General features: G+C 44.4%; 1 protein-coding gene across 1 annotated transcript in view; it reads right to left on the minus strand.

Annotated features, from left to right (window-relative positions):
- The window catches only part of PAFAH1B1 (platelet activating factor acetylhydrolase 1b regulatory subunit 1), a 126,645-nt gene that overhangs the window by 65,752 nt on the left and 48,068 nt on the right, over positions 1–12,825 (minus strand). The gene's annotated exons all lie outside the window — the stretch shown is intronic.

Consider the following 12,825-nt stretch of genomic DNA (forward strand, 5'->3'; position numbering starts at 1 on the left):
CTTAGAGCTCTTGGACCAGCTGACTGCCACACTGTCAACGTGAAATCCATGCTTCAAACATAGCACAATGGTGGAGACTCAGCGCTGGAAACTCCATGCTGGCCCAGGCATGGTGAGCAAAGCTCAAGGTTTTTCTTTTGTGCATTTGTTTTTTTGCCACTAATGGAGCTTTTGTCATTGCCCCCTAATGATGATCTGCTTCGGGCAAAGAGGCAGTGGTGTCAGAAACATCAGAAGCAGGGACCTTGCAGAAGCCACTGAGGATGCGATGGAAGGGACAAAAGCTACTGTCAATTCTCATCACTCCCACTCCGAAACAGGATGTCAACAAGGGACAGTGGCGACAAAGCACCGCCCCATGATGACACGTTTACAAGGTAATAAATGCTGCAGAGAAATGACTGGCCAAATCTTTTTGTTTTTCTTAAACATTCAAAACATACCCGACTGCAATTGTGCAACCAAGCTCTAATCACGCGGACAGTGTTTTAGGCACCACAAATCTATAACAGGTTCCCTTTAAACTGCCATCAATACATTACAGTATCCACATATTTTTCATAGTATACCAATCTTAGCATTAAGCCCAGGTGCTACATTTAACAACAGATCTATGAAAAGTCTCAGTATTATATTTCTGCACTTCATGATATCAGTTCGGCTGAAATGAAGTGTGAAGGTACCGAATAGTAGAGAAGGAGGGCAGCATTTCAGAGCTACCTTCCTACTGAAGACAATGTTTCAGTGAAAATCATTAAGCATAATGAATTCAATGCAGGGTGAGCAAAACAATGACATCTGAAGCATGTGGTAAGTCTGAGCATAAAAAGTCTAATAGCAGAGGTGAAGCAGACAAGGTCGGTTAGAGGTGGCCTGTCTCCTGCTTGTCAATGGGCTGCTTACAGGAAGGCCCAGACTGCCCTACACAGAAAAGATGACATTTACACAATGCCCATTCATCCATTCTCCAATGCTCTGATAGCAAAAGTGAACTACAAATTGAATTGGAGCCTGAATCAATGCTGCACGTTATTAGCCTGGACTCTTCGTGGAGCACACATTTCAGTAGGAATGCCATTGAAATAATGAAATCTTACATTTCTGTACTTAAAATTAAGAAAGAAGATTATGAATGCAGGAAGTGCATGCATAGTTCTCTCTCTCTATATCTATATATCTATATATCTATCTATATATCTATATATCTATCTATATATCTATCTATATATCTATCTATATATCTATATCTATATATCTATATCTATATCTATATCTATATCTATCTATCTATATATATATATATATATATATATATATATCTATCTATCATGTAGCCCATTGGGGTTACAATTTTTTGTACAAGTCAATTGATCATAGCTGAATTTAGCTTGGATCCAGTGATTAGAAACATTTGCATCATTAGGTTACATGGAGAGATAGCGGAGAAGTCCTGATCAGCTCTTTATAGATGGCCACTAATATCCATGTCTTACAGGAATAATCACAGAGCACAGTGGTGTTCGTGGGCTTTAACAAGGATTTGATTAAAGAAAAGGGGCATTTTGTCAATAGCTTTAATATTTAGATGGATGTTTGGCTTGTGTGGTGTCAATCTTTTATTCTGGACAAAATTAACCATTAGGCAAAAAAGAAAACCAAAACTGTTCCAAGTGAGACATCATGGAGCAGGTAAGAAAGTGAAAAAAAAAAATAGGGTAAAATAAATATATTCCATTTACATTGTACAAATCACTGGCACTGTATGACCATGTACGCTACTAAACAAGTATTATCATTCGGTCCTATTCAGAACATTTATACAAGGCGCCATGCTGCCAACAACCTACACGAATGAGGACAACCTAGCACATGATCATTTGATAGTACATATTTATATGGACCAATGGTGGACAACAGAATACGGTATTCTTCCACCTGCTCATCATTCCATGTAAAAATGCTTTAAGATTAGTGATGAGCGAACATGCTCCGATAACGTGTCTTCGGCATGTTCAAAAAATGTTTGGACTCCCCCGTGGCTGCCGAAACACATACATGGATTGCCTGTTTGTTTAGCAATCCCTGTATGTATTGTGGCTGTTGAATAGCCGTGAGACATGCAGCAGCGTGGACTCTAACTTATTTTTCAAGCACGCTGAAGACACTCAGTTAGCACATTAGCATGCTCTGATAGCACGTTATCCGAGCACATTCCCTCATCACTATATAAGGCTACTTTCACACTGGCGTTGTTTTGAATACGTCACAATGCGTCGTTTAGGGGAAAAAACGCATCCTGCAAAATTGTTTGCAGGATGCGTTTTTGCCCCATAGAGTAACATTACCGACGCATTGCGACGTATTGACACACGTCGCAACCGTTGTGCGACGGTTGCGCCGTGTTGTGGCGGACCGCCGGGAGCAAAAAGCGTTAAATGTAATGTTTTTTTGTTGCCAACGGACCGCTTTTTCCGACCGCGCATGCGCAGCCGGAACTCCACCCCCACCTCCCAGCACCTCACCTCACAATGGGGCAGCGGATGCGCCGGAGAAATGCATCCGCTGCACCCGTTGTGCGGCGCATCAAACGCTAGCGTCAGAATCTCAGCCTAACGCACTGCGACGGGCCGAATCCGACGCTAGTGTGAAAGTAGCCTCAGATGTATTGGCACCTTTACATTTTTAAGTACCTATAGTTGAAACCAGAAGTTTACATACACTATATACAAAATTGTCTCTTCAGAGAGGAAGAGGATTAGAACTCTAGTGCCACCTATTTGAAGTAGCAATCCTAACAGTCAATGTCAACCCTTTAACGAGCCCTGTCACGTGCCACCTTCTCCGTGGTGTAACTAATTTGTCACGTGCCCGCTCTCAGCACGTGACTTGGGTTGTGCCTGAATCCATACCTCGGAGAATTGAGGCAAGCCGGCGTATTTTGCAAGCCGGCGTGAAAATCTCGCCGTATGGACGCTTGCATGCGAGAAAATCGCATCCTCGCACTGCACACGGATGACACATGGATCACTTCAGGGAACATTTCTGCGATTCTCCTCCATGTAAATAAACCGATTTGTTTTTTTATACATTGTGTGTGACTCCAGCCTACAGGAGATCCCCCAACATTAAACATAATGGTATTTTACTTACTGATCAGTAGGGGTCTGATTGTCAGGACCTTGCAAAAAATCAGGTGCAGCAGCATGTTTTCCCCCTCCACAGCAGCACTGCCATCTATCTGCAGTGTAGGGAAGTGTAACACAGCCCTATGTATGTGAACGGAGCAGCTCCCTGTACACCAGTGCCACTTTGACAGTAAGAATGATGGAGAATTGACCCCATAACTGAGCGCATTTACACCATTGTATAATAGGGAATATCCCTTTAACCCCTTCCCGACCTGTGACACAGCGTATGCGTCATGAAAGTCGGTGCCAATCCGACCTGTGACGCATATGCTGTGTCACAGAAAGATCGCGTCCCTGCAGATCGGGTGAAAGGGTTAACTCCCATTTCACCCGATCTGCAGGGACAGGGGGAGTGGTAGTTTAGCCCAGGGGGGGTGGCTTCACCCCCTCGTGGCTACGATCGCTCTGATTGGCTGTTGAAAGTGAAACTGCCAATCAGAGCGATTTGTAATATTTCACCTAAAAAAATGGTGAAATATTACAATCCAGCCATGGCCGATGCTGCAATATCATCGGCCATGGCTGGAAATACTAATGTGCCCCCACCCCACCCCTCCGATCGCCCCCCCAGCCCCCCGATCTGTGGCCCGCTCCCCTCCGTCCTGTGCTCCGCTCCCCCGTCCTCCTGTCCGCTCCCCCCGTGCTCCAATCACACCCCCCGCGCTCCAATCAAACCCCCCCGCACTCCGATCCCCCCCCGTGCTCCGAACCACCCCCCCTGCACACCGATCCCCCCCCCCTGCACACCGATCCACCCGCCCGCACACCGATCACTCTCCCCCATGCTCCGATCCCTCCCCCCCCGTGCTCCGACGCCCCCCCGTGCCCTGATCTCCCCCCCCTGTGCCCTGATCTCCCCCCCTTATACTTACCGATCCTGGCGGGGTCCGTCAGTCTTCTTCCCCGAGCGCCGCCATGTTCCAAAATGGCGGGCGCATGCGCAGTGCGCCCGCCGAATCTGCCGGCCGGCAGATTCGTTCCAATGTGAATTTTGATCACTGTGATATAATCTATCACAGTGGTCAAAATAAAAAAACAGTAAATGACCCCCCCCATTTGTCCCCCATAGATAGGGACAATAATAAAATAAAGAATTTTTTTTTTTTTCACTAAGGTTGGAGTTAGAACTAGGGTTAGGGTTAGGGGTAGGGTTAGGGGTAGGGTTAGGGTTAGGGTTAGGGTTAGGGGTAGGGTTAGGGGTAGGGTTAGGGGTAGGGTTAGGGGTAGGGTTAGGGGTAGGGTTAGGGTTAGGGTTAGGGGTAGGGGTAGGGGTAGGGTTAGGGGTAGGGTTAGGGGTAGGGGTAGGGTTAGGGGTAGGGGTAGGGTTAGGGGTAGGGTTAGGGTTAGGGTTTCGGTATGTGCACACGTATTCTGGTCCTCTGCGGATTTTTCTGCAGCGGATTTGATAAATCCGCAGTGCTAAACCGCTGCCGATTTATGGCAGATTTACCGCGGTTTTTCTGCGCATTTCACTGCGGTTTTACAACTGCGATTTTCTATTGGAGCAGTTGTAAAACCGCTGTGGAATCCGCAGAAAGAAGTGACATGCTGCGGAATGTAAACCGCTGCGTTTCCGTGCAGTTTTTCCGCAGCATGTGTACAGCGATTTTTGTTTCCCATAGGTTTACATTGAAATGTAAACTCATGGGAAACTGCTGCGGATCCGCAGCGTTTTCCACAGCGTGTGCACATACCTTTAGAATTAGGCTATGTGCACACGGTGCGGATTTGGCTGCGGATCCGCAGCGGATTGGCCGCTGCGGATCCGCAGCAGTGTTCCATCAGGTTTACAGTACCATGTAAACCTATGGAAAACCAAATCCGCTGTGCCCATGGTGCGGAAAATACCGCACGGAAACGCTGCGTTGTATTTTCCGCAGCATGTCAATTCTTTGTGCGGATTCCGCAGCGTTTTACACCTATTCCTCAATAGGAATCCGCAGGTGAAATCCGCAGGTAAAACGCAGTGCCTTTTACCCGCGGATTTTTCAAAAATGGTGCGGAAAAATCTCACACGAATCCGCAACGTGGGTACATAGCCTTAGGGTTAGGGTTGGGTTGGAATTAGGGTTGTGGTTAGGGTTAGGGGTGTGTTGGGGTTAGGGTTGTGGTTAGGGGTGTGTTGCGGTTAGGGTTGTGGTTAGGGTTACGGCTACAGTTGGGATAAGGGTTAGGGGTGTGTTGGAGGTAGAATTGAGGGGTTTCCACTGTTTAGGCACATCAGGGGGTCTCCAAACGCAACATGGCGCCACCATTGATTCCAGCCAATCTTTTATTCAAAAAGTCAAATGGTGCTCCTTCCCTTCCGAGCCCCGACGTGTGCCCAAACAGTGGTTTACCCCCACATATGGGGTATCAGTGTACTCAGGACAAACTGGGCAACAATTACTGGGGTCCAATTTCTCCTGTTACCCTTGAGAAAATAAAAAATTGCTTGCTAAAACATCATTTTTGAGGAAAGTAAAATGATTTTTTATTTTCACGGCTCTGCGTTGTAAACGTCTGTGAAGCACTTGGGGGTTCAAAGTGCTCACCACATATCTAGATAAGTTCCTTGGGGGGTCTAGTTTCCAAAATGGGGTCACTTGTGGGGGGTTTCTACTGTTTAGGCACACCAGGGGCTCTGCAAACGCAACGTGACGCCCGCAGACCATTCCATCAAAGTCTGCATTTCAAAACGTCACTACTTGACTTCCGAGCCCCGACATGTGCCCAAACAGTGGTTTACCCCCACATATGGGGTATCAGCGTACTCAGGACAAACTGGGCAACAATTACTGGGGTCCAATTTCTCCTGTTACCCTTGAGAAAATAAAAAATTGCTTGCTAAAACATCATTTTTGAGGAAAGAAAAATGATTTTTTATTTTCACGGCTCTGCGTTGTAAACGTCTGTGAAGCACTTGGGGGTTCAAAGTGCTCACCACATATCTAGATAAGTTCCTTGGGGGGTCTAGTTTCCAAAATGGGGTCACTTGTGGGGGGTTTCTACTGTTTAGGCACACCAGGGGCTCTGCAAACGCAACGTGACGCCCGCAGACCATTCCATCAAAGTCTGCATTTCAAAAGTCACTACTTCCCTTCTGAGCCCCGACGTGTGCCCAAACAGTGGTTTACCCCCACATATGGGGTATCAGCGTACTCAGGAGAAACTGGACAACAACTTTTGGGGTCCAATTTCTCCTGTAACCCTTGGGAAAATAAAAAATTCTGGGCTAAAAAATTATTTTTGAGGAAAGAAAACGTATTTATTATTTTCACTGCTCTGTGTTATAAACTTCTGTGAAGCACTTGGGGGTTCAAAGTGCTCACCTCACATCTAGATAAGTTCCTTTCGGGGTCTAGTTTCTAAAATGGGGTCACTTGTGGGGGGTTTCTACTGTTTAGCCACATCAGGGGCTCTGCAAACGCAACGTAACGCCCGCAGAGCATTCCATCAAAGTCTGCATTTCAAAATGTCACTACTTGACTTCCGAGCCCCGACATGTGCCCAAACTGTGGTTTACCCCCACATATGGGGTATCAGCGTACTCAGGAGAAACTGTACAACAACTTTTGGGGTCAAATTTCTCCTGTTACCCTTGGGAAAATAATAAATTGCAGGCTAAAAGATCATTTTAGAGAAAATAAAATTTTTATTTTATTTTCATGGCTCTGCGTTATAAACTTCTGTGAAGCACTTGGAAGTTCAAAGTCCTCACCACACATCTAGATTAGTTCCTTTGGGGGTCTAGTTTCCAAAATGGGGTCATATGTGGGGGATCTCCAATGTTTAGGCACACAGGGGCTCTCCAAACGTGACATGGTGTCCGCTAATGATTGGAGCTAATTTTCCATTTAAAAAGCCAATTGGCGTGCCTTCCCTTCCGAGCCCTGCCGTGCGCCCAAACAGTGGTTTACCCCCACATATGGGGTATCAGCGTACTCAGGACAAACTGGACAACAACATTTGCGGTCCAATTTCTCCTATTACCCTTGGCAAAATAGGAAATTCCAGGCTAAAAATCATTTTTGAGGAAAGAAAAATTATTTTTTATTTTCATGGCTCTGCATTATAAACTTCTGTGAAGCACCTGGGGGTTTAAAGTGCTCAATATGCATCTAGATAAGTTCCTTGGGGGGTCTAGTTTCCAAAATGGGGTCACTTGTGGGGGAGCTCCAATGCATAGGCACACAGGGGCTCTCTAAACGCGACATGGTGTCCGCTAACAATTGGAGCTAATTTTCCATTCAAAAAGTCAAATGGCGCGCCTTCCCTTCCGAGCCCTGCCGTGTGCCCAAACAGTGGTTTACCCCCACATATGAGGTATCGGCGTACTCGGGAGAAATTGCCCAACAAATTTTAGGATTCATTTTATCCTATTGCCCATGTGAAAATGAAAAACTGAGGCGAAAAGAATTTTTTTGTGAAAAAAAAAAGTACTTTTTCATTTTTACAGATCAATTTGTGAAGCACCTGAGGGTTTAAAGTGCTCAATATGCATCTAGATAAGTTCCTTGGGGGGTCTAGTTTCCAAAATGGGGTCATTTGTGGGGGAGCTCCAATGTTTAGGCACACGGGGGCTCTCCAAACACGACATGGTGTCCGCTAACGATGGAGATAATTTTTCATTCAAAGAGTCAAATGGCGCTCCTTCCCTTCCGAACCTTACCATGTGCCCAAACAGTGGTTTACCCCCACATGTGAAGTATCGGTGTACTCAGGAGAAATTGCCAAACAAATTTTAGGATCCATTTTATCCTGTTGCCCATGTGAAAATGAAAAAAATTGAGGCTAAAAGAATTTTTTTGTGAAAAAAAAGTACTTTTTCATTTTTACGGATCAATTTGTGAAGCCCCCGGGGGTTCAAAGTTCTCACTATGCATCTAGATAAGTTCCTTGGGGCGTCTAGTTTCCAAAATGGGGTCACGTGTGGGGGAGCTCCAATTTTTAGGCACACGGGGGCTCTCCAAACGTGACATGGTGTCCGCTAAAGAGTGGAGCCAATTTTTCATTCAAAAAGTCAAATGGCGCTCCTTCCCTTCCAAGCCCTGCCGTGCGCCCAAACATTGGTTTACCCCCACATATGAGGTATCAGCGTACTCAGGACAAATTGGACAACAACTTTCGTGGTTCAGTTTCTCCTTGTACCATTGGGAAAATAAAAAAAATGTTGCTAAAAGATAATTTTTGTGACTAAAAAGTTAAATGTTCATTTTTTCCTTCCATGTTGCTTCTGCTGCTGTGAAGCACCTGAAGGGTTAAAAAACTTCTTGAATGTGGTTTTGAGCACCTTGAGGGGTGCATTTTTTAGAATGGTGTCACTTTTGGGTATTTTCATCCATATAGACCCCTCAAACTGACTTCAAATGTGAGGTGGTCCCTAAAAAAAATGGTTTTGTAAATTTCGTTGTAAAAATGAGAAATCGCTGGTCAAATTTTAACTCTTATAACTTCCTAGCAAAAAAAAATGTTGTTTCCAAAATTGTGCTGGTGTAAAGTATACATGTGGGAAATGTTATTTATTAACTATTTTGTGTCACATAACTCTCTGGTTTAACAGAATAAAAATTCAAAATGTGAAAATTGCGAAATTTTCAAAATTTTCGCCAAATTTCCGTTTTTATCACAAATAAACGCAGAATTTATTGACCTAAATTTACCACTAACATGAAGCCCAATATGTCACGAAAAAACAATCTCAGAACCGCTAGGATCCGTTGAAGCGTTCCTGAGTTATTACCTCATAAAGGGACACTGGTCAGAATTGCAAAAAACGGCCAGGTCATTAAGGTCAAAATAGGCTGGGTCATGAAGGGGTTAAAAAAAAAAAAAAAAAAAAGTTTTATCTGCAGATTTTGTGTTTTTTTCCCTACGGATGGAATTTTGTTTTTCAATTTTTGTAAGGTTGTTTCCACCAATCTCTCCCATTGGGAAACAATGTGCAGTCTGAGTTATGTCAACACTACAGTTTTTTTTTGTTTTTTTTTTTTTACTTGGAACCAGAGTTGACTCCAGGTCACCAATAAGCTGCAACATTAGAAGGAAGATAGACTTTTCAATGACTGTCCAATAATACGGAAAATCTGATAGTTAAGAACCTGTCCGGTCCCTTTTAGGCTGCATTCATTTATATCTTCAGTATTAAAGAGAACCTGTCACCCCCAAAATCGAGGGTGAGCTAAGCCCACCAGCATCAGGGGCTTATTTACAGCATTCTGTAATACTGTAGATAAGCTCCCGATGAATCCTAAAAGATGAGAAAAAGAGGATTATACTCTCCTGGGCGGGTGGGCGTCGCTGTCCAGTCCGGGGCCTCCCATCTTCATAGGATGACATCCTCTTCTTGTCTTCGCGCTCCGGCGCAGGCGTACTTTGTCTGACCTGTTGAGGGCAGAGCAAAGTACTGCAGTGCGCAGGCACCGGGCCTCTCTGACCTTTTCTGGCACCTGCACACTGCAGTACTTTGCTCTGCCCTCAACAGGGCAGACAAAGTACGCCGGAGCCGCAGCGTGAAGACCAGAAGGGAATGTCATCTGATGAAGATGGGAGGCGCCGGACCGGTCTGCCACACCCATCGGACCGGACCGCCACTGGGCGAGTATAATCTAACCTCTTTTTTTCTCTTTTAGAGGCTTAGCTCACCCTCGATTTTGGGGGTGACAGGTTCCCTTTAAAGCTGAAGTTTTAAACAGGTAAAATTTTACTTTTATTCTACTTCCACATATGTAACAAATATTTTATATGCACCTGCCTGAAATCGGCTGGGAGAGGAGTTCGGCAAGCTGGAAAGCCCCCACGGCAAATGTTAGGATTTGTTTCAGCTTTGTATTAGTACGCTTTGGTGTAGTGTGGTGCAGCCTGCAGGTCATTTTTACTTACTACAGGTTTATAAAAATTAATGTTTAAAGTGTATTTTGTGATCACATAATGGATGTGTGGTTTGTGGCCATTTTCTTGCTGAAGGTGGCACATTAACCTTTCAAATGGTGTATCATTTGTGTGTGTGTGCAGTATGAACGGAGATACAAAGTAATCACCGAAAAAGAGTGTTTTGAAATAATATAGAAGGATACTTGCTAATTGCTATGTGGTCCGGAACAAGGAGGAGTGAGTTGGATGGGTATTTTCTTTTGTTGTATGTTGAAAAATTCAATAAAAATGTATCCGATTTAAAAAAAGAAAATTATCTCTGCACTTTTTTTTTTAAATGTGTATTTGCTGAATTGGGCAAGGCCATTAAACAGCCGCAAAAGCATCTAACATACTGGGCATGTCTATCCAGTTCAAGAATGGGGCATTTTCCCCAGACACAATCTGGGGTCCTTTCATACATGCACTTTTAACAACTCCCAAAAAATATGAAGATCGGTTTCATTCAGATATTCAAAATCTTTTTTCCATCTTTTTCTGCGAAACGTGGGTCTTAATTTTCATATAATTTTGATTTGATTTTATTTTTGTGGATTATAAGGGGAAAAGTAAAGAAAAATCTGAAATACGTGTATTTTCACATTTGATTTTTATTATGACCACAAAAGGACCAGTTAACATTTTAAAATTGTGATCCCCTTTCTGTAGTAATTTTGTTTAGTGGCCTTTTTTTTAACCTTTTTTTTTTTTTTTTTTTTTTTTTTTTAACAAGGGTGGGCCTAAAACCGTTTACTTTTTTTGAATTTTTAATGTTTAATTTTTCCATTCATTTCAGGCTTAGAAATGGCTTAGGCCGGGTTCACATTTGTGTTCAGTGGCTTTGCGGAGGGCTGCGTACTTCCTCCGTTAAGCCCAGCCTACTTCTGCATACTTCTGCATGAGTCCTGCATACCTATCTTTAACATTGGGTACCCAGGACATACGGATGCGTCGTTTTGACACGCCCACCGCCCGCACAAAACGCAGCTTGTTGCATTTCCGTGCAGTTGGCGGGCGCGTCAAAACGACGCATCTGTATGTCCTACGTACCCAATGTTAAAGATAGGTATGCAGGACACATGCAGAAGTATGCGGAAGTAGGCGAGGCTTAATTGAGGACGACCGCAGCCCTCCGCAAAGCCCCCGAATGCTAATGTGAACTTAGCCTTAGCCACCTGCTCTCTCCCTACACCCAGCGATCATTGCGTCTGGAGAGGAGGAAGTGCTGACAGTGTTTCCTATCCTGCATAGACAGTACTGGTTCAGCAGTGTATGCAGAAATTAGGAAGCAGAGTTGTTATAACCATCTCTGTCTCCTCTATTGGGAATCTGGCTGCGTCTGACAGCCGGCTCCTCACTGCAGCAGCACGATTTTTTGCAAGCAGCTTACACTCTGCATTGAGAAGTAGAACGTCAGTACTTCGTAAAAGTGCGGACCTCCCACACACTTATGAGTGGTCTAAACCTAGTCAAGAGAAGGCTGTGCCCGACACTGTCAAAGCTTTTTCAGGACTCCGCTCTACTAGTAGCTCTATTTCAAAGTTCAACCCAACGCAGAAGTGGCATTACATCACCTGTACGGCTGAGGAATAATTAGCTTGATTGAGTTTTTCTGTCCAGAGGTTGTGGTGGATAGCTGCTCTGGCTTGGATTATCTATATCTATCTATATATATAATTGCCTAAGGGTTTTTCCGTCTGTCTGTCTGTCTGTCCTGGAAATCCCGGCTTTCTGATTGGTCGAGGCCGCGACCAATCAGCGACGGGCACAGCATGGCGACGATGATGTCAAAGGACGTAGACATCCCGCGTCTCTGATTGGTCGAGGCCGCCAGGCCTCGACCAATCAGCAATGGGCACAGCGACGATGAGGTCATAAAGGACGTAGAAATCCCACGTTTCTGATTCAGCAAAGGGCACAGTATCGACGTAGATGTCATAATGGTTGCCATGGCGACGATGATGTCATAAAGGTTGCCTTGACCAATCAGCGACCGGCACAGTCTGCCGCGAATTCTGGAATCATCATTGTCCATATACTACGGGGACATGCATATTCTAGAATACCCGATGCGTTAGAATCGGGCCACAATCTATTGTGTGTATATATTATTATATGTGTGTGTATATAATATTTATGTACTAGCAACCTATTCATTGAAATCAATATATGGGTAATAAAACATTTCCCTTATATCTGGATTTCAAATAGTATCTTGTACAGGTGTGTGTGTGTGTGTGTGTGTGTGTGTGTGTGTGTGTGTGTGTGTGTGTGTGTGTGTGTGTGTGTGTGTGTGTATGTATATATATATATATATATATATATATATATATATATATACATACATACACACACTAGATTGTGGACCGATTCTAACGCATCGGGTATTCTAGAATATGCATGTCCCCGTAGTATATGGACAATGATGATTCCAGAATTCGCGGCAGACTGTGCCCGTCGCTGATTGGTCGAGGCAACCTTTATGACATCGTCGCCATGGCAACCATTATGACATCATCGTCGCTGTGCCCGTTGCTGATTGGTCGAGGCCGCCAGGCCTCGACCAATCAGAGACGCGGGATTTCTACGTCGATGCTGTGCCGGTCTCTGATTGGTCGAGGCCTGACGGCCTCGACCAATCAGAGAGCCGGGATTTCCAGGACAGACAGACAGACAGACGGATATATATAGATAGATAGATAGATAGATATATATATATACATACACACACATACATACATACATA

Source organism: Ranitomeya imitator, chromosome 3 (genome assembly GCF_032444005.1).
Source record: "Ranitomeya imitator isolate aRanImi1 chromosome 3, aRanImi1.pri, whole genome shotgun sequence".
NCBI lineage: Eukaryota > Metazoa > Chordata > Amphibia > Anura > Dendrobatidae > Ranitomeya > Ranitomeya imitator.